The 23,247-nt window shown below is 38.6% G+C and overlaps 1 protein-coding gene across 5 annotated transcripts in view; it reads right to left on the reverse strand.

Moving 5' to 3' along the window:
* OXR1 (oxidation resistance 1) overlaps positions 1-23,247 on the reverse strand; it is a 468,745-nt gene that overhangs the window by 428,309 nt on the left and 17,189 nt on the right. Inside the window, exon 2 of one of the 5 annotated variants that reach the window (XM_055091042.1) lies at positions 20,772-20,903. The exons of the other annotated variants lie outside the window; for them this stretch is intronic. The gene's annotated coding sequence lies outside the window, so the exon portion shown is untranslated. The remainder of the gene's footprint in view (positions 1-20,771; positions 20,904-23,247) is intronic. 5 annotated transcript variants of the gene reach the window in all.

Below are 23,247 nucleotides of genomic sequence, written 5' to 3' on the forward strand. Positions count from 1 at the left end.
GCCCGTGAGCCATGGCGGCTGAGCCTGCGCGTCCGGAGCCTGTGCTCCGCAACGGGAGAGGCCACAACAGTGAGAGGCCCGCGTACCACAAAAAAAGAAGAAGAAAAAAAAAAAAGAGTTTATGTTCATAAAGCTCTGAGCCCACTTAGCACAGAGTAAGCCCAGTTGACTCCTTCCATAAATATTTTAAGCATTGCCGAGGTATAAAGCCTATGAAAGGAAATTCAAAATCTCAATGCATTTAACTTTAGCTTAGGCAGTGAGCAAAGTGTGCTCAGTGTCTTACATACAGAAGTAATTAAACCTAATTTTAGACTCAGGCATATCATATTCAGTTCCTTCAATAATTAACAATCAAACATTGCCTTCCCTTTAGAATTGGAGAAGCACTGGTGAAAATTCCACAATGGTCCATAATACACAGGTTTAGAGGTCACACCTTGATCAAAACATCAAGAACCAAGGTGAACTTCAGTTTGCAATGAATGAGAAATACCTAAAAATGTGTTTCCCAGAATTTGTTCCATATATACTGACCTCATGACATACTCCTAGAGGGAAAAGAGCTCCCTGCAATTTTGGATTCCTACTGTATAAAACATTCCCTTCTGGTCACGCATGATGATCAAGTGCTCTGTGACCACCTATAGTAAGGAAGCCTGTTTAACGCTACAAATTTATAATTTCCTGAATTTGTATGATCACAAAATTTTTTCTCTCCACATAACACCTATTAAACCAAGTTCTATGGAAAGATAGTCCGGGATTCAAGAGACCTCACTGGAAAGTTCACCAAAATACTCTTCTTTAATTTTTTGTTAAAGCAATAGCATTATGGATTTCCTCTTCAATTTTCAGAAAAATTCTGCTACAGAGGCATGGAGTTACATGTCAAAAGTTCAACTTATTTAGTATGGAGGGCTCCAGGATGAGAATAGCATAGGGCAGTGAGTCTTATACTTCATATTAACTGTTTTAGTTCCATAAAAAGCTTTATGATTTAATTTGGCAATGGATTCCTGCCACACAAAAAATATATCTTTAGGCTATGATATGACTGGAAGAATTCATTTTGTCCTAGGAAGAGGAAACAAAAAAAAATTACATTGGACTAGAGATTCTTCCTCATCACAAAATACCAATCTAGCAATTCATAACTGTGCTTGCTAAGAGAAAAAAAATTCCACAGTAAAACAAGGTTTGAGCTTACTGGTCACCCATTCAGGAAAATCTCATTAAATTCAAAACACCCAAATGAAAATCAAACAACCGTGGAGGGGCTTCCCTGGTGGCGCAGTGGTTGAGAGTCTGCCTGCCGATGCAGGGGGCGCGGGTTCGTGCCCCAGTCCGGGAGGATCCCACATGCCGCGGAGCGGCTGGGCCCGTGAGCCACGGCCGCTGGGCCTGTGCGTCTGGAGCCTGTGCTCCGCAGCGGGAGAGACCACAGCAGTGAGAGGCCCCCATACCGAAAAAAAAAAAATGCTTTATTTGCATGTTTCTGAAAACTACTGCAAGACAGAATATGCTGTACCCTAATTATACTGGTTTCCAGTGGATTTAAAATTTAAATTACAACTTTCTTAAAAAAAATGTATGTACTTAGGGAATTTTAAAAGTTTCAAGAATGAAACTACAGCTCTGACAACACGATGTAAGGTGAGAGTAAATTTTCAACAATTTTGAAGGCAGTCACGATAATAGCAATTATTTTTAACAAGGGAGAGACCAATATTCCACCATCTTGAAACAGTATTTCACAGCATTATGACTACTCAGAGCATTAGTATAGAAATAAAAATGTATACTGAAGGAAAAAAAATGAAGATCCTCTATACCCTTCTTAAATTTCACCTTGCCTAGTGATCTCTGATGTTCTTTATTATCACATGTTTCTAATGACCACTTTTTAAAATAAGAAAATACCTCTGAAATAGTCTATGCAGTTCAAAGGATTTGCTCTTTCAAACAGAAGTCTCTATTTTGGTGTGATCGGACATCTGATTGTCTTGCCTAGATAATCACCATGAAACACCAGATCTACACACAATGTAGGCACTCTTTATTAACATCTGAAGGAGTAATTTTAAGTTCAACCCATTGAGTCCTGTGTTAGCTGACAACCAAATTCACATTACATAACAAATTGTATAGGTTGCTGGATTAATCTAAGCTTTGTAAATGGCTTTCAAGAAATAAACAATTTTATTTTGATTCTTCACAGGTAACACCATAAAATTTAGTGCATCTCTGTGTACCAATCTGAGTCACTCAAGCTCGAGAGTATTATAGACTGAATGTTTGTGTCCGCCCCCCAAATTTATGTGTTGAAACTTAGTTACTAATGCGATGGCATTTGGAAGTGGGGGCCTTTGGAAGGTGATTAGATCATGAGGGCAGATCTCTAACAAATGGAACTGGTGCTCTTATAAAAGAGCCCCCAGAGAGCTCCCTTGTCCCTTCTGCCATGTGAGGACATGGCAAGAAGAATGCCATCTATGAACCAGGAAGTGGTACCTCACCCAACACTGAGTCTGTTGGTGCCTTGATCTTAGACTTCCCAGCCTCCAGAACTGTGAGATATACATTCTATTGTTTATAAGACACCAAGTCTATGGTATTGTTTTAGCAGCCATTATAGATGAAGATAGAGAGCAATTTAACCAGGAAGGGAACTGGATAAATATCCAGTGTGGTAGCCAACTTCCAGTATGACTGGCAGTGATTCTCACTATGCAACCTCTCCCACAAAGAACAGAGCTAGCTGACCTCTTTACCTCATAGAATGCTGAGGAAATGAAGCAGTATGGCATCTCAGGCAAGGTCATAGATGATTCTGTGGCTTCTGCCTTGCTTTCTTGATTTGCTTGCTCTGACAGAGCCAGGCATCACATTGTGAGGACACTCAAGCATAGAGAGGTCCAGATGGGAAAGAACTAAGGCATCTTGCCAACCACTAGCACTGTGTGAATGAAACATCTTGGAAGCCACCCCAAGTCAGGCTTTCAGCTGACTGCAACCTTGTCTGGCAAACTGACTCAATCTTGTGACAAACCCAGTCAGAGAATACAGTTCAGCTGCTTCTAAAGCCTTGACCCATAGAAACTGTGTGAGATGCCAAGTATTTATTGTGTCTTTAAGCTATTAGACTGTGGGGTGATTTGTTGAATGATAATGGACAACTATTAACTTGTGGGATAATTTAATGCACAGTAACGGATAAGTATACCCAACATTGCCAATCCACAGTTTTTTGTAGCACTTGACTTGTTATAACATATCTGTTTTATAAGTAAGGTATATGCTCTAGTGGTAGGCATTAAGTGAGTACAGACTTTCAAAGAAGCTAGGCATCTCTCTCAAATGTCAAGGTTTCATTGTACAGTGAGTAACAAGTAGCACACAAGCGTAAGTTCCATGAGGGCAGGTATGTTGTCTGTTTTATTTTCTGCTGTATCCGCAATGCCCAGAAGAGTGTCTCTATCACATGAGGTGCTTAATAAATACTAAATGAATGAATGTATGCAGAGTTGAGAGGTTACCTCCTATGTAACTCTCATTGAGAGAGACTACCTATCTATATAAATTTTTATCTATATCTATGTAGAGAGAGAAATTATTTACAACTTGGATGTAGGAACTAGAAAGACAATTTTTCTATTTATTTTTTCTGAAATGTTTCACTTATTATAAGAACTTCAACTTAACACATATCTGTAAGTTATAGATAGATTTTTATGAGTATTATTTTGAATAAAGAACATGGCTAAATATTTAAATGAATATGTAGATTTTGGAAAAACACACTTATTCTAAATTTTGAAGTTTTTAGTTCCAGAGGTTACTCATCATTTGTTTTCCGATTAAGTATACTGACTTCCTTGATGATGAACCCAATAAACTTTAAGAAAGAATATATTACAGAATAATTAGAGATTTCATGAATACATTTACATTTTACTAACCAACAAAATAGTTTTATTTCCAAATAGATTGAGAATAGATTTTATAACAGAAGCAGAAATTGCATCGTTTAGTAATCAATTCAAGTAATCCTTTCTTGTATGAGACCATCTTGTAAATACTTTCTGTAAGCAGATCTCTAAAGCTTTTTAGGTCATACAATTGAAATCACATATTGACTACATCAAACTGAGAAATATATATGTTCTTGTCAATAATTTTTTTTTTTTTTTTTTTGCGGTACGCGGGCCTCTCACTGTTGTGGCCTCTCCCGTTGCGGGCTCCGGACGCGCAGGCTCAGCGGCCATGGCTCACGGGCCCAGCCGCTCCGCGGCATGTGGCATCCTCCCGGACCGGGGCACGAACCCGCGTCCCCTGCATCGGCAGGCGGACTCTCGACCACTGTGCCACCATGGAAGCCCCTTTGTCAATAATTTATAAATAATAAGGGTAATAAGCAGGTAAATATTAAGTATTTTCCTGGCAATACACATATTTATCTGGCTTTCAATTTTACTTTGTGTAGATCTTTTAGTACCACACAGTATTTCATACGAGACAGTTTCTAAATGCATTCTAGCATTAAAAAAAGGAGCTTTTAAGGCATTAATCAATAGAGGATTATGTTAAAGCTGCTTGCTGTGTGGATATTCACTTGTAGCTTCTTTCTTTGATTTTGATATAATTGGAAAGCATTAACAGGAAGTACTAACTAATACAAAGGGCGGGGAAGGAATTCTTGAACCCTTCTTCTAGGTCTGGCCAGGTCAGCATTGGATCAGTGACTTACAGTAGATCCCACACATTGTCAGAAAGTGGACTGACAATCACCACCTTTACTCTATATCCTCAGAAATCTCCCTCCAAGAATTTGTACCCATTGACCTAGCATCTTAAGAGCTGTCTTCAGACTATGGGAAGAGATTTAGAAGTCAACACTTAAATCATTTCTTAAATTCATGGTACTATTTTAACAATTCCAACTGTTCATTAATTTAAAATATATCCCTAGAATCAACCACACCCCAGGCCACTGCGCTGCCTGTCAAGGACGCAACTTTCAAAAGGACACACATAGGGTCCCTGTCCTTAGGAAGCTTATATTCTAGTGGGAGATACATATAGATAAAAAGTTAGGGGACAACAAACAGGATCAAAAAATCCTGGAGCAAGTGAGCATGAGACCCAAGAAGTCTGAGCCACAAATCTTGTGGAAGGAGTACTTGAAACTGAGGGAACTGCATGTATAAAACCCCAGAATGAAAGAGAGTAAGATACATTCGGAAACTGGAAGATTATGGGTGGATGAGGAATGTAAGAAACGTAGAAGGCTGATAAAAGATGAGGCTGGAGAGGTAAGTGGGTGCCAGCCCGTGAAAGATAAAGGTTTTGAATGTTACCCTAAAGACAAAAATACCCATTTTTAAGTAAATTTAAATATAGGATCAGTGTCTCCTCATCCTGCTGTGTAAGCTGAACCTACAACTGCTTCTTCTTCTCTGTCCATCTTTGGGAGGTGTTGGCGGTATAGCGGTTAGCACAGCTGCCTTCCATCTTTGGATTCTTTTTACATCTCTTCCCTTTGGCTGGCTAACATCTTCCTTTTGCTATTGCAAATTTGTTAATACCTACATTCTATTTGGAAAATCTCCATAAGATGTACATAGAGTGAAATGCACAGATACTAAGTGTACAATTGGATAAGTGTTAGCAATTGTATACACCCCTGTCCCCAACACCCTAATCAAGATACAGAACATCTCTATCATCCCCAAAAGTTCTCTCACTTTCCTTTGTAGAGTAGTCATTTCTCAACCCTCATAGGCAACCCCTCTTCTGATTTGCTATCACCCAGATTAGTTTTGCCTATCCCAGAAAGTCATAAAAATGGAATCATACAATATTCCATAATACAATACTATTCTTTCACACAACATAAAGTTGTAGAGACATCCATGTTTGAGTGTGTAACAGTACTTCATTTTTCTCCATACTGCTAACTAGTATTCTATTGTATGAATATACCACAATTTGTTTAGCCATTCTCTTGCTGGTGAACATTTGGGATTTTTCCAGTTTTTAGCTATTACAATTACAGTTACTCTGAACATGTACAACTATTTCTGTAAACAAAGCTTTCCATCTGTTTTGAATAAATATCCTGAACTAGTCATAGGCTAGCTGTATGTTTGAGACACAGTGATAATGGATTCCCACAGCTTTAAATCCCAATTTATTATGAGTAAAGATGAAATAAAGTTATTAACTTTAAGGATTTATACATCTGTGCTTTGTAAATCTGAAATTGCTGAATCTCACTTGAAGATGAAATCTGAACACCTATGTCTCATATTGCAATTTAGGAGCCATTAAAGAAAATCATTCCTTTGATGTCCCCAAAGAAGAAACATTTAGCACAAGGAAATTTAAAAAACTAAATTGTATAATAGTATCAGTAGCTCTTCAAAATCTAGAGAATCAGTTCATACTGCATTTTAATGAAAAAAAAAAAAAGAGCTTTGAAGGTATGGGGCAAAATACACAATGAAGGTAGCCTAAAAAGGAGGAAAAAACCCACTTCGCTTCCTAAAATCTAAGCCCTTTGGACAATACTTTACCCTCTCCTGAGGTATTCAAGTAGATTAGCAAAAAATCCTTTAGTTTTTGCCTTGGAATACAAACTGTGGCTTCGAGTGAGAAACAGCAATAAAAACCTCTATATCAGTTATAGGTAGGAACAAAACAGAAGGAAAATCCAACTGACATAGTTAAACAAATGGCAATGGAGCAAAAATATAGAACAGAATGAATCTGAGACACAGTCGCTGCTAAGAATAGATATTGGGTTTAGAGAAATCAAGTGGTACACTGGCAGATAAAAAGAAAAACATGAGTAGCAGCCATAGCAGAAAATAGAATGGGTGTTTAGGGGATGTCCGAAGGTAAAAATAGACTTTGGAAATTATTATCCACATAGCTAAAAAAAATCATTAAATATTACTTTAATCGAATATTTCTTAAGTAAATGTAAATAAATCTAAGATCATCTTTATTATAGTGAAAAAAAGAACTATTAGCGAAATCATGAAAAAAATTACTTAAAGCTACCTCCAAAACTAATTTAAATTTATTTAATTGGAGTGGTTTCCTTACCCAGAGCTATTAACACTTAAAAGTATATTTGCTAAACCTGACCCTCTGAAGTAAATAATACTTGAAAGCATGTTCTTTTACACATGTTGAATCTTAGGCTGGAAATATATATAAACTCTTCTGGCTATCTTTTTATAAATTATATCTTGGAGATTAAGAAAAAATTTTAAGATAACACAAATTATAGTACCAAAAAAAGGGTATAAAACATAGAACAAAAAATTATTAAAGTACAATTGGAAGACTGAGCGCATGGGAAAAAAAGTGCTGTAACATCTTCAATTGTAATGAATATAATTTTTTCTATATAATAGTTTTACTTTAGCCTAACATAATTTTTTCTTCTCATTTGGAAGGCAAAAGCAAAAAATCTCTGAACATAGTTTTACTCTTTTCTATATAAAACACTGTATTACTTAAAGTGGTACGTAGCAAAAGAGAGGTAATTCTAGTAGACATTATTACACCTTTATCTCAGCTGCAATTAAGGAAAACCAATTTAAACTAGGCATGTGGGTTTCTATCTATATATTAGCTGAACTGCTAGCTACTGTGAATTACATTGTGATCACTCCAGACAACTGACCCAATTAACAGTGAAAGCTCTCTTGAGTCAAAGTACAACCTGCTGAGAGAGAACCCCCAAATAACCATTTAGACCTGAGTTGTCCAATATGGTAGATACTACCCACATGTGGCTATTAAGTACTTGGAAAGAGGCTAGTGTAATGGAGGGGCTGAATGTTTTTAATTTAATCAAGATATGATGTAAGTGTAAAATACACACTGGATTTCAAAGACTTAGCATAAAAATGCTAAATATCTCATTAATACTTTATTTTCCTTACAGATTGAAATAATAATATTTTTGACACACTGGGATAAATAAAGTGTATTATTAAAAGTAATTTCAGGGCTTCCCTGGTGGCGCAGTGGTTGAGAGTCCGCCTGCCGATTCAGGGGATGCAGGTTCGTGCCCCGGTCCGGGAAGATCCCACATGCCGCGGAGCGGCTGGGCCCGTGAGCCATGGCCGCTGAGCCTGCGCGTCCGGAGCCTGTGCTCCGCAACGGGAGAGGCCACAGCAGTGAGAGGCCCGCGTACCGCATAAAAAAAAAATTTTTTTTTAAGTAATTTCACCTGTTTCTTTGTACTTTTTTAATGTTACTACCAGGAAATTTAAAATTACAAACATAGCTCACATTACACTTCTACTAGATAGCTCTGGTCTGACTTCTTCAAAAGAAAACAAAAACAGAGGGTCTGGTTCTGATAGGTTTTAAAAGCTATGGATTCATTTGACTTTCTTCAAATTAAAATGCACAACAATTAAGTCCAGTTTTTTGGGGGACTAACAGGTTGGTTCTCACAGTTTAATAAACAGGCATAATTCTAGGCTTAGAATTTAGACAGCAGGAAAGACCAAACTCAAAATAATTAACCAAGAAAATGTGTCTCCAAGCAAAAGACATAGAATATAAAATAGGATGGAAAAAGTCCAGTCGTTTGCCTTTTAAAAGAAGTACATGAAATATTTAGGCATGTCGGTGATGACTAAATATTTGGGGTTACCAAAGAAGTTGTTACTATTTAGAGATTAGAACTAAATTAGAGAGGATGTGATTTAAAACAACTCAAATTTAATCAGGATTTCAATCACTAGCAGAAAGACTTGACTGAATCAATTTTCCTGAAAAAGTAATTAAAAATAATATATACTAATGTAGCCAGACAATTTTATTTAATGAAACACATAAGGCATTTTATAGCAGTGATTCTTACTATTACAGAAAAATCTTTCAGTAATTTGCACAGCTAAAAAGAGAGAGACAAATAATGCTATTTATTTCCATTGTTTTTACCAAGATAAGTGAAATACATACTTGTTAAACTACTAGTAGATATTACAGTTATGAAAGGTGAGCTACATACTCAAATATATTTACCTGACAGGTTCTGAAAGGGAAAATATACCAGTTTTAAAATATTTAGTTAAAATTTTAATTAAAACAAGTTTATGTATTACACATATTTTATTCCAATATATATTAAGATATTTCAATAAATAGATATTTGTGGTCTTGAGCATGTGAACCATAAGTACTAAAAATGCCACGGTGACTTTGAATCCTGGTTTTCAATCTATCCAGCAGGTTTACTTGAATGAAGTAAGGGAATAATGTACACAAATTTCCAAGTTAATGGCAGAGTAAGCATCCAATAAAGTTTATTCCTTTCCCTATAAATGTGAAATGCGTACACTTAAAAAAATCAAAGACAAATTCAGGGCTCCCCTGGTGGCGCAGCGGTTGAGAACCTGCCTGCTAATGCAGGGGACACGGGTTCGAGCCCTGGGCTGGGAGGATCCCACACGCCGCGGAGCAACTAGGCCCGTGAGCCACAACTACTGAGCCTGCGCGTCTGGAGCCTGTGTTCCGCAACAAGAGAGGCCGCCATAGTGAGAGGCCCACACACCGCGATGAAGAGTGGCCCCCGCTTGCCACAACTAGAGAAAGCCCTCGCACAGAAACGGAGACCCAACACAGCAAAAATAAATAAATTAATTAATAAACTCCTACCCCCAACATCTTCTTAAAAAAAAAAAAAAGACAAATTCAGAGAAGTCAATATAGAAAATTAAAGTATTAGGCTAACTTACTCAGGGCTTTCCTTTTCATGTTTTTAATTTAGAAAAGACAGGTATGCATTCCTTTTCCCCTTCCTCTCTCAAAATATTCAATCTATAGCTTTTTTCCCCTAGTTATACTATACTGTCATATTTATGTCATAGTTTCTAAATGATTCTCCATGTTTTTTTAAGGCATAGGCTCACCCTTGACTATGAAATTTAATAAACTTAGTATTATAGAAAAACAAATTGTTGAATTCGAATATAGTCAGAACTTCTTCTGCCTGAAGAATGATTCTAGAACTTGGGACAAAGAAGACAGACAATAAACTAGGGAAAAGTAGCAGGCGGCCATGAACTCTTTATAAAGTCATGATGCTAACATTCCCATGTAACTTCAATCTGGCCATATGTAGGTAGGTCCTTCTTTAGTTATTTCTTTCTTAACCCTACCATCAGTAACTTAGGAAGGATGATTTTTATGTTTGTCTACCCTGCTTTTAATTCTCTCATGTGATAGAGACTTTGGTTCTCTCTCAGAAGAAAAATATGCCAAAACTATGTTTTAATTTCTGCTTCCTAAGATTTACTTGAAATGTAAACAAGTTACCTTGAATAACTGAGGCACTTACTGAACCCCTAAAATAAGGCTCAAAATTTGTACATGTTCTCTCATATAATTCTTAGAATATCTCTGCAAATTTCTAAACCTTTCTAAGGAAGTTACTATTATTCATTCACCTTTTTAACAGATAACGAAATTAAAGTTCAAAGAGGTTCTTACTTAACGTGCCCCAAATCACACAGCGACTGTGATTACTAGGTTCTAAGATGGGCTTGTTTCACTCAAATGCATTCCTGAAAACAGGATACTATTTAAAATCAACAGTGTCTTCATTTGATGAAATTCAGTAAGAAGAGCATATGGCAAGGATCTGGGCCCCAACGCGTTTGTTCAATCCAAACCCTCTTGCTCCCCTGCACAATGGCATTGCAATGGCTAGATGGATCTATACCTGGAGTTCAACATTCGATTGAGTTCCCAGCCCCTGTATATTTCCAAGCCTGACTACATTTTTATATTCCTGCTGATTGAGTACTGAAATCAATCCTCCAAAACATAAAAAATAAATTAATACAAGAAAATTTTCAATAGATATTCTGTATGTATAACATGAAGACAACTCAACTCAAATTATACGGTTCAACTTTCTAAGTAGTGAAATCAATACATAAGTATAGCTAACATATACAGTGGTTATAAAATTTATAAACAACATCCTATCAGTAACAAACACTCCTTCCTCAAATCATTTGCCTCCAGGTAACATTCACCATCCCTAATTTGGGGCAATGTTACAGTTATGTCCAAACACTATAATGAAAGTCAAGAATCCTGACTTTAGATCTCAGCTTTTATATGATTTGAGTTTTTATCACTTCGTATTTTTGGACCGAAAATTGTCACACTTTACAACATAAGGGCTGGAATCATTTTGAAATATTCTGGTTCTAAACCCAAACTATTCATTCTCTAACCCAGATATAAAGAAGAAAAAGAAGGGTGAGGAAAAAGAATGAAATCATCCAACAGAAATTATCCAACAGGGTTTCGGCAGAGATACCCTGAAAGGCAGGGTATGAAGAGAGTCTTTCTCCCTGGTGGAAAGCACAGCATTAACGTATAGTGTTCCCCACCTCAATTCAGTCAAACCTTTTCAAAAAGGCAATCAGAAGAAGTTCTTTTTCAATATCTGTCCCTCTGACTTTTATGAAAAAGGAACTGACGTGGTGATGGTTTTCGCAGCAGGTTACATTTTGATCTGTCTCTGAAATGTCTGTACAACACAGTCCTTATGCCACAGATGAGTCATTGCATGCCTTGGGTTGAATATTTGTAGAACATCATAAAAACAATGATTCATGGTGCATTTCATGATGCAGATGACTCATTAATTCATTTTTCTAAACACATTAACTGAGGGATCCATGTATAAAAGGGAAAATTGTATATGTTGAACAAAAATATGGAAATCCACATAAGGAATTAATTTAGAGGAGAGAAATGTTTCAGGTGACTCACTAGGACAAGCTCACTCTATGCAAATGGAATAAGCCATAAAACAAAGAGGCTTAAATGCAAATCTTAGACATGGAAAAAGGGAAAGATCAGGGGCCCAAATTAATCAAAGGTAATGGATGCAAGGAAGCCCTGGGACTCGACTGGGACATTGCTCAACTGAAAAGGGGAGTGAAAATAACAGAAAAGGCTCCACTATCGGGGCCGGGGAGAACACCGAGAGGTTCAGGAAGGCTAATCTTTCTAGGTAGATATGATAAATTCTATCAAATAAATCCACCATTTCTCTTAATCTATAGACCCAGTCTTAACTATGCTTTCCCCAAACTCTATACCCTAACTATAAAGAACTACTTGTATTTTTCAAAACTGTTTTACATTTTTCCCCCGTGCCTCTGCTTTTGTTTATGCTAGCTACTTTGCCTAGAAGGCTTTCACGCCACTTCTTCCTTGACTTTTAACAAACTCCTATCCAACTTTCTCAGGACAGGACAGATCTCATCTACAGTGCCATGTAATGATTCCATTCCCCAAGAATCTACCTATCTCTTCTCCATGTTCCAAAGCACTTGGTAAACTCTCCTTCAACAAGTCTTTTCCACAAGACTGTAGTCTAGTTTCATTCACTGACAACAATGCTTACTTAATATACATTTTTTAATGAAATAGTATTTCCTCCAGGCTTTAAATCACTAAGAAACAGCATTTCTGAATGAGATCAAGGTGTGATCAAGCACATGGTAGTGTGCCTGGCACAGAGGAGGTTCTCAATAGATATTTGATTGAAAAATATTCGGAGTGAACTTTATAATATAGAAATAGTGACTTAATGTCTTTAATAATAGAATGAATGGAAATATGAAAGGGTTTTTTTTTTGGGGGGGGGAGAGTGGGAGAGAACATGAGGATAAATGAGGTTAAAGCCATAAAGCAACGCTCTGTTCTTATCTATTACTATCTCCCTAACCACCTGGAAAAAACACCTAGGAGTAGATGTACCAATTCCTGCGGGTACAGTTACATTCTGAAAACTACAGTGCATTCACTGTACACCAATACTCCCCCAACAAATACAGAATTAGTTTGTGTATCAGTATATTGGGTTATCATATTGTAGTCACTTGCATTATCATTCAAAAATATCGTTGCAGGAGGATCATCTATACTCATTCCATGCTGATATCAGGCTTCACCGTGACTTTCTTTGACCGATGACATGTGCGAAGAATTGACGCATGTGGGCAGCAGCTCTTGGATCCATTATAAGGTCTGCCATGTTATTTTTTTTCTCTCTGTTATGAGCTAAGCAATATTACAGATATAGGCTGAACTGTCAGCCTGACTCCAGAGTAAGACTGAGTAAAGGAGAGCTGCAGCTGACTTGTAATGGACATGCAGCATGAGCGACACACTCCTGTGGTCTACACCACTAAGATTTGGGGGTTGATTGTTAACACACCATAGCCTAGGTTATCCCAATTCATTATACATGTGTATATATATGCGGGATTACATAAGCTGTGCAGCACATATAAACACATACATACATACGTACACAAAATACACACATATGTGTGTAAGCATGCTTTTCTCATGTTTTGACTTTCAGGGGTTTCACAGTCACTAGAGGGGAAAGAAAGGTATGTCAGTATGGACAGATTAGTAAGGTTCTTATTCTTCTGCCAATAAACAAAACTGCTTTTGTTATATTTTCTCCCCCGGAAGGGTCTCCTCTCAATAAAACAATAAACATAAATACCATTTGATACTCCATATCAAATCAGCTATGTGCCTATTCCATCCTTGTATAGTTCTGGTTCTGATTATCTGCCTTTGCATCATTTTCGACTCAATTCCACTCTATTCTGTTCTATTCCACTCATCTTTATAAAATACTGCATAAAAAATAGGTATCATAGGGATGGAGACAGCACTCATCGTGAATGACCAATTGTCAGGATTTATTCTCTCCTAATCCCTACTTGATATGCATCGATAAGCAGCAGCAAATCTGACAGAGAAGGCAGAAGAGCGCACATAAGAAAAGATTTTATTGCCTATCTACCGGTTTTTTTTCACAATACTCCTTTGCAGGACCACCGCCTCCCACAGTGATAAATTTTATGTATCTGCCAGGGCCACAGCTTGCCATCAAAAATCGGCTCTGCGTGTCAAGCGTCCGTGCTATATTCATGAAGTACCCTCACCAACTTTTGTTTATTTCCTTTATCTTGCAGACTTCTCCCTACTACTTTCCCAAGGTGTTCTTGGACAGAGATTTGTGTATCTGTGAGAAAACACTCTCAATGAGTATTTACACATAACCAAAAGATTGGTAAAAGTAAGAACCTGTAGGCAAACAGTTAGCTTAGTATTTAGCAGACACTTAATAAGTGGTAGTATCCTTCCGCTTAAGAAAATTACCTAATTCAAGACAAAACAGACAAAAGAATATATCTACTTTAAGACACAATAAAATTATACAAGCCAAGACAAAATAAAATAAAATCTCAGAGTCCATTTGTCTAATATATTGCAATCATGGGGCCCAAATCACTTTACTTTGACAGTAAATGAATGAGAGATGCAGTTATCAGCTTTGGGAATGCTGTATGGATAATGCAGTGGAATCAACCTCTTAAAATTTGTTATGAGGATTAAATGAGACAATGCACGTGAAGTAGGTGGCAGTTTCAGAGTAAATACCCCTAAATATTAGTGGTGATGACATTGAGTGGAGCCATCATCACAGATTTAGGGTGTGCTCGGACTCGCCTGGCAGGTGAAGAATAATGTTTTTAGGGCAAACCAGTTGGCAACACAGCATCTATTACCAGGTCAGGTCAAAATAAATAACGGAAATCATAAGCCAAGATTTAGGAAAACTGTACCAGCACGGGTTAGGAATTAAGTGTTAAGGTCTAAGATTACTCTTGCCCCAGCTTTATCATTTCCCTCTTGAACCTGCATTGGCCTTTGACCCAATCCTGGGGACCATGCAGACAAATATTCACTGCTTGTCCAGGGACAGAATGAGAGCCAGAGATTATATTTAGTCCACAATATGTACACTGGCCTCACCACTCCTCATCAACACAATCCAGGGCATCACTAGAGTTTAGCCAATCACCAGAAGCTAATGGGAGAACCAGAGCTCTATCTGAGGCTCCTTTTGTAGGTGCCTCCTATTTGGTGGTAGGAACTGAGGAGGGTGATGGTCAAGCTACTTCTCTTTGCCTTGGTTACTCATCTGCCAAATGGACATAATAATGATACTTTCCTTCTAGAGTTTTTATAAAGAAAAAATGAGAAAATGTCTGCAAACCACCTGGGTCAGGGACTCATCTATAATAATAATCATCATCTATTATTAACTAAAAAGAGAAAGATACATGGTAATAGTGATGTGTGTGTCTGTGTTTGTGTGTATGTATGTACGAGAAAGTGTGACATATAAATACACACACATATATATAGAAATTCATGAAAATAGTAGAAAATGTGGTAGCCATCTTTGTTTTTTGTGTTTTTTTTAACTTGCCAAAACCATTTCGCCATTTTTCTGGCAATAGTTTCCCCAGTTTTGAGGAATTATTCTTTTTCACTCAAGCCATGAGGGTTTCCCAGTTTCTACACACAGGCCTGAATACGTGGCCCGAGCTGAGCCCAAAAGAGCCTCTGTTCCTTCCAGTCACAGAGCTTAGCTGAGAGTTGAGGGAATCGATATGGCCCGTTCGAAACTTGCCCTGGAATTTTATGATTGAAGCTGGGAGAGTGACTAAGTCATTTTTATACGTGCTTTTAGGAATAGCAATAGGAAGAATATCCTTAGGCAGCTCACCTATAGTCAAGTGAGAGTTGATAGAACCTTTGATTGTCTCAAAGCAAAACAAGGAAATGAAAGGGGTGGGGTACAAGGCAAATTGATGCTAAACCCATTAGACCCTGTAAGAACTGCAGACTGGAGCAACCAGCAGGAGACTGAGAACAGTGCTGGCTTTGCAAATTGCTGCCGTGGCTGAGATCTTCCTGATGAGTGGTACACCCATCAACGATCGCGAGAACCGATGGAGGCACCACCTCGGGAAGCAATCACTGGGAAGAGCAGACAGGGTCAGGTTAGAAGACTTTCAGGCTCTGTGATCTCCACCAAGAAAGCATGACTTCCTCTCCAGGGAAAGGGGGTCAGTCTGTGTTATTTTATAACACCTGGAAGTATGTGCAGCAAAAAGATTGATGATATCTCACTTTACTCCTCCTTAAGGACAAAATCTCCATGTCTGATTCATCTTTCTATTCCCCCACAGCACCTAGCACTTTAACGGCACCTGGTACTTTTTGTACACGCTAAATGCTCAAAAAATCTGTTGAATGAAAACAAATTTTTAAAAATTTTAGCTCCAAGTATTCGGATTGGTTACAAAACCTGGAGTCCCTGGATGGTGACCGGCCCACTTGTAAACTGTAATCAGACCTTAAGATTTTCAAGAGATTTTGCCAAACATCACATCTGAACTCCAGCTAACAAAGAAAGAAAGAGAAATTGCTGTTGATAGATCCCACCACCTCAAATTTGATTGTGACATTGTTTGTGGTATAATGAGTCATTCCCGCTACAGTGAGATTATTATAATATATATACAGAAGTGGCCTTTATATCTGAAATGATATCACTCATGCCAATTGCTCTCTTTTAATAGATATGGTTGACAACTCCAATGTGCAAAACTCATTTCACTATTAAAAACTCTTCTATATATTTGAGGCTACAACTGATATCATTTACCTCAAATTTTGATTAGCTTAGAGAAGTCTTTGCTTTGGTAACTACCCCAAACTTGAATGCAAAACTATTATGCCCAGCAATGCCTTTTGTTCTCTGAAATTACGATCATGCTACGTAGTGTATACAATTTAATTGGGTATCTACAATGTTCCACACATTCTACTTGCTACTGGAGTTATAAGACACAGCCCTTCCTTCTACTTCCTTACAGTTTGCGGGGAGGCAGGGAGAAGTCAGTCAACCATTCTTGATTTATAATAGCGCTACGACAGAGGTAAAGCACACACAGTGCTGTGAAAACACATAAAAAAGACAGATATCCCAATGGTTAGATGATCTGGAAGGCTGCCTAAAAGATGGTGCTAAGCTAAGTTTTGAAGAACAAGTATGGTATAGCTTGAGTTGCCCTGTGACCCTACTTCATAAATATGAGTTAATTTGTTATTTTAAAAGAACGCTCTCCTAAGCCTATTCTCTTACGCTTGCCTACTAATCAAAAACACAAAATCAAACAAAGCTAATGAAAATCTAGAAACCATAACTTTAAGAAGGTATTGCTCCACAAAGTATTTTATAACTTATCTGTGTGCGGTTCTGTTAACTTTGGCAACCACAGCACACACGTACAACTACAAAATCAGCAGTTCTTCAAGAATGTGCCGTACCTGGATAAACCTGAGAACTGGGTCATAACGGTTTTCACTGATGACTTTGTCTAAAGCAAGGCTTCTCAGAGGGAGGGCCACAGATGAGTCTGGTCTGGAAACTCTTTCTGGTCTACGGCAAAAGAAGGAGCTTGTGCTAGAATTTAAATCAATGCACTGCTTCCTTCCTCGAGAAAACCAAGCTATGCAAAAGAAATTCAGCTGATTTACGTTTTGGCACAGGCTTCTTACGTTGTCACACACCAGTGACAACGAAGTCTGCACCCCAGTACTTTGGGTAGCACTGATCTACATGAAGATCACCCAAATAGGGCAGTTCTCTTTCCCTCACACCCAATATCGAATCCAACTCTAGGTCATACGTGTATGAGCATGTTTGGTATCCTACCTTCCACCGTATTTTGTGCATATCCCAAATGTAGCTTCTTTTGACCACGTCTACCACTATAGTCATAGTCCAAACAGTCCTTATTTCTCACATCCATTATTGCAGCAGCCCACTAAATGGTTTCTCTTCTTCTGTCCCTGTCCTGTGACAACCCTGCCTCCTTGGCAGCCAGGATGAAACTTCTAAGATCATCAGTTGGGTCAGGTCACTGTTGGGCTTAACAAATGACTGAAACACTCTCCAAGGACTGCTCCCCTGGTTCTCCTGCTACCTCACTGGCTGCTGCTCCGCAGGCACCTTGCCTTTTCCTCCTTTGCTTCCCATTCTCTAAATTCTCTACCCTGAGCCAGGCCTCAGATCCCTCCTATATTTAATCTATGTACTATTATTGTTCCTCAACCTCCGGGCTTGTCATACTTTCATATTATCCACATTATTCAAATATCTTTTCTTCAAAGCCTTTACCTACGTACGTGCTTAACTGCTGACTGTTTCCACAAACCAGAATGTAATGTCTGTGAAAGCAGGGATGTCTTTGGATTTATTCACCACTTTTTTTCTGTGTTTGGCCAAGAGTAAGCAATCAATTTACGTACTGAATGAAAGAATGAATAAATGAGTTGGGACTCCTCAAAATTAATATACAATGAAAACTACCATCAGTTTATTATACAGTTAGCTGAAGTATATTATGCAAAAACATGTATTTGGAGAGGGGGGTTCCTACACATCAACTCCAATCACATGCTCATTCATGCCAGGCTGCAGGAAACGTCTGGACTTTCCCTGTACTTTCGTCACCCAGATGTTGCTCCTCTGTGACGTATGCTGTTCTGCACTGGAACAGTCCCTTCCCCGTGTCAGGGGCTGTACTGCAAACAGCAGAGCGTGCTCAGGCTTTCTGTCAGCAATTGTACCAAGTGCAAGGTTCATCAATTCAGAGTCGCCACTTGAACTTCTGTAGACCTAGCTCTTCCCTGTCTTAATTTCACAAAACTCAAGGAGTCTCCTCATCTTCCAATACGCTCTGCCTGCCACAAATGAATTTTCATTGCCCAGGAACCCCATCTGTCTGCATGGCCCATCTGTCCCTGGGCTGCAGCTATAGGTCCCAGGGAGCAGCCTCTGCACTCTACACAGGCACGGCCAGGGCAACAGGATGTGCTTCGTACCTCACCCCTTTTGGTAGAAGAACATGCAGACTGAGGGTCAAACGCACAGGAAACTCTACTGCACTGAAGTGTGCATTCCAGGCACTTCCTGTGTGAGACTACAAAGCATCCATCTAGCTGGAACCGCCCCCAGGGGGCTCTGTTCTCTTAGCTATATATACTCACAGATATGATAACTGATAAACCGAATACTTGGAGGCAAACACCAAATTTAGATGTGTGTGCTAATTTGTGTTTATTAATCAATCTCCTATGGATACAAACGTGAGAACTGTTTTGGTTCTTGTTTTTTTGTCACCAAGGAGATAGTGTATTAAGCCATCGGTTCACTAAACACAGCACAACAGAGTTTCATTACCCTCACGCTACTTCCTCTTGTGCAGCATTTGTCTTTTGAAAATGGGATGTTTTTCCCCATTAAATTACCTGGGAAGGAGAAATCTATTTTTTTCTATTGCAGGAGCACAAGGGATAATAAAGACCAGTATATTCTATGATATCTAATGGAAAACTGGTGTTTGTTGTATTTTCTCTTCTAAATGGAAGAGAGAAAGCTAACCAAGATGTTTCTTTACATATTTGGAGACCGTTCAGGCCATTATATTGGAAGACAATGTTTTCTGGTCACTGAATTATGATATGCAGAGTATCTCTTCTTATAGCTTAGTAACCAGGTTCTATTATTAGCTAAAGGGCTTGTGTTATAACCCTTCCTAGCACAAATTATTATCCATGAGACAAGCATCAATGTAAAATGAAAGTCTTAATAATGCTTCTGATTCCCCCAGCCTCCTTTAAGCCATGAACAATCCTAATTTATAGACGTTTCGTGTATCTCTTCAGAAAGAAATAATGAAAAAATAAGCCACTAGCATAAACTTGTATCAGAAATGTCATTATAGATCCTCTGCTTTTCTGCTTTCCACTTTAGGTTCACAGGACACTTGAAATGCTCTTTTTCATTACCATACTGTGTATTTGTTCTTACCTGTCTTTAAAAGGAAATGGCTGTAAGAAACCAATACCTAGTATGCCAAATGGAATGAAGGTGTTGCAGAACTGTGCATCCAAAATGACTGACTCATATTTTCTAGCTATTTAATGTCCAAATGCTGAGTTACTAGAAGTAGAGGATAATTCGTCTTTTATTATTGTCACTGCTTGTCTTCTAATCTTGGTATTCACATAAGAGACCATTACTGGCATTGTAATATCTTATTTGTTGAACAATAGACCTTAGAATGCCTCACGGTAAAAGCAAACGCATAACAGATAAATGTATCCATGGATTTCAGATGGCAAGGCTGTAACTAGAAATCAGCCAGCCACCATTTATGTTTGTTTCTGTAATACACAGCAACACTAAGTCTCCCATTTCTGCATTTCAGAAAGACTAGGATGCTACTACCTCAGAATCTAGTTTAAAAGATCCAGCGCTATTTAAAGGAAAGGGTATCAGGAGGGAAAAGTTAGCACATCCTTTGGTCTCTCTTACAAACTTCTGGCTCAGGGCAATGGAGATTTTCAAATCCTTCACTCCACACCAGATGACATCTTCAGACCTCTCCTTTCCTGCTGTCACTTTGTGCAGGGCCAGTTTATGGGCTGCTTTTATGCTTTAATTATTTTATTTAAAAGTAACAAAAACCGGGACTTCCCTTGGTGGTCCAGTGGCTAAGACTCCGTGCTCCGAATGCAGGGGGCCCAGGTTCGATCCCTGGTCAGGGAACTAGATCCCACATGCTACAACTAAGAGTTCACATGCCACAACTAAAGATCCCGCACACGGCAATGATGATCCTGCGTGCTGCCACTAAGACCCGGCGCGGCCAAATAAATAAATAAATATTAAAATAAAAGTAACAAAAACCTAACTTAAATTAGCTTAAATAGAAGTGAAAAAAATGGGCTCATGCAACTGAAATACTTGGTAATCTTACTGATTTCGGGTGTGGTGAGATCAATAGGCTGAAGTGTGCCTTTTCATCTCATCTCGTTTCTATTTTCCTTGGGCTAGCTTCATCTTCAGGCAGGCTTTCTCCATTTGATAACAAAGATGGCCACCAGCAGCTCTAGGTACAAATCGTAACAACTCTGTAAGCCCCACGAGAAAGAGAGCATCATTTCTGTGTTCTGTCAAAATCCCAGGGAGTGCTCTCATCATCCTGCCGGCTGAGATCACACACCCATCCTTGATCAAATCACTGTGGCTGCAGGTGGGGGCCCTTTGGCTGGCTGGGTCACATGCTCACCCTAGGTGAACAGGAGCAAAGAAGGCAGGCTAGCTCCACACCAACTGCAGGACTGAAAATGTTGATTCTAGGGGTGGGAACAGTCCACACAGGAAAGCTGCACAGATAAGACACATTTTCATGGGAGCACATTTTCAAATGAAGAACCTAAAATACAGAACAAAGCCCTCTGATGTTATGGTTAGGCTCTGAGGCTCCTGTTGACATCATGTGTAAAGATGCCAAACACACAAAAAAATAATTCTCTGTAACTGCTTTAGTCACCTCCTCTGAATATCCTTGTCTCAAGGTCCTTTCAAAGTCCTTCACGGTGTAGAACCAATAAGTATCCTCCGAGATCTTCTGTGTACTAGGTAAAAAGAACTGGGGCATTAATAATGAGCCACTTAAGTACAGGTGGATGCTGGCCATTTCAGCACATGCTGCCTTAGCTCCACGTGAAACGTTGCAGAAATCGCACAAAAGGGGACACACACATCTTGGTTTGGCAGCTTTAAAGGGAAGAAGTTCATGTCCAATGCCTCCACAAGAATGATACAATGATCTGGTAACTAATTCATCCCCACTGGTAGCTAACATATTTAAAATGAGGCAGAGCTGCCCCAATTAACTTCTGGACAAAATGTTGCCATTTCAAAAAGTATATACATGAAATTAAAACTGTGTTTTACATTCTTACTCAAATGATCTAAATATTGTAAGAATTTTTAATTCAGAGAAGTGGTTAAGAAGGCCACATAGACATCAGTGTTCAATACTACTATGGGCCATATTTTCTAATCAAATGGAGAATTCAAAATTAGTCTACAAATGTAAATGTAGCAGAGATAACCATCCCTAAAAATTGCAAGTCAGTTCAATTCAATTATAGCAATAATACCTCTAGCCTTTTATAATGAGGTCCAAATAAACAGGTAAACAATGGCAGCTAAAGTCACAAGCAGACACCTGAGTGATTTTAATAGCCCTTTTTTTTTTAAAGATTGAAGATAATGTTACAATAGCTTTCATAATGGAAACTTTACGAAGAAGTCTTCAAAGGCAAATGACAAAGGCAAGTGGTTTAGAATTCCCTCGGCTCAGAACCTCAAAGAAACTAGTAATTTAATCTTAACACTGATACCAAAAGCTTGCTACTGGAGGTGAAGGAATATCTGTAATAATGTACACGTATTACGTACGGTGCATGTGTCATGTCTGCTGTATTTAAATAGCAAACTTTTTTTTTTAAGTTGAAAGGCATTCTGCTTCTGCTTAATGGTATCTGTTCTCTTGGAAAAGAAACAGCATTACCTTTGGGTCATTGTGTCAATAAAGAAGAGTTGATTATGTCACTCTCTGTTTCAAAGACCAAAATCCTCAGCCTGGCCAAGAAAATCCTGTATTGTCTGATGCTAGCTTACCTTTCCACCTCCATCTGGTCCTACCCTCACCCTTGACTCAGCCACACTGATCACCTGCCATTGCCTCATAAAGGCCAAGCTGTTTCCTCTGCTTGGGACACGCCCCTATTCCTGCCCCCAACTCCACCTATGCGGCCCTCGATTAGGGAGCCCCTCTTTTGGCAGGGTCATTTCACTCTGCTGTATAGCCTCCCACCCCACCTACTTGGTGTGCTGAGCTCCTTCCGGCACTACAGCTAACACACTCACCCTAACACCCACAAGGGCAGGGACACATCTGCTCTGCCCCTTATTATATATACCATCTGTGTTCAGCTGAGTGCCTGACACATATTAAGATCCCAAACATTTGTCAGAAAAATGTTCCCTTAGAGGAAAACATAGGCAGAACACTCTATGACGTAAATCACAGCAAGATCCTTTTTGACCCATCTCCCAGAGAAATGGAAATAAAAACAAAAATAAACAAATGGGACCTAATGAAACTTAAAAGCTTTTGCACAGCAAAGGATGCCATAACAAGACCAAAAGACAACCCTCAGAATGGGAGAAAACAGTTGCAAATGAAGCAACTGACAAAGGATTAATCTCCAAAATTTATAAGCAACTCATGCAGCTCAATAACAAAAAAACAAACAACCCAATCCAAAAATGGGCAGAAGACCTAAATAGACATTTCTCCAAAGAAGATATACAGATCGCCAACAAACACATGAAAGAATGCTCAACATCATTAATCATTAAAGAAATGCAAATCAAAA

Source organism: Physeter macrocephalus, chromosome 15 (assembly GCF_002837175.3).
Source record: "Physeter macrocephalus isolate SW-GA chromosome 15, ASM283717v5, whole genome shotgun sequence".
NCBI classification, from domain to species: Eukaryota; Metazoa; Chordata; class Mammalia; order Artiodactyla; family Physeteridae; genus Physeter; species Physeter macrocephalus.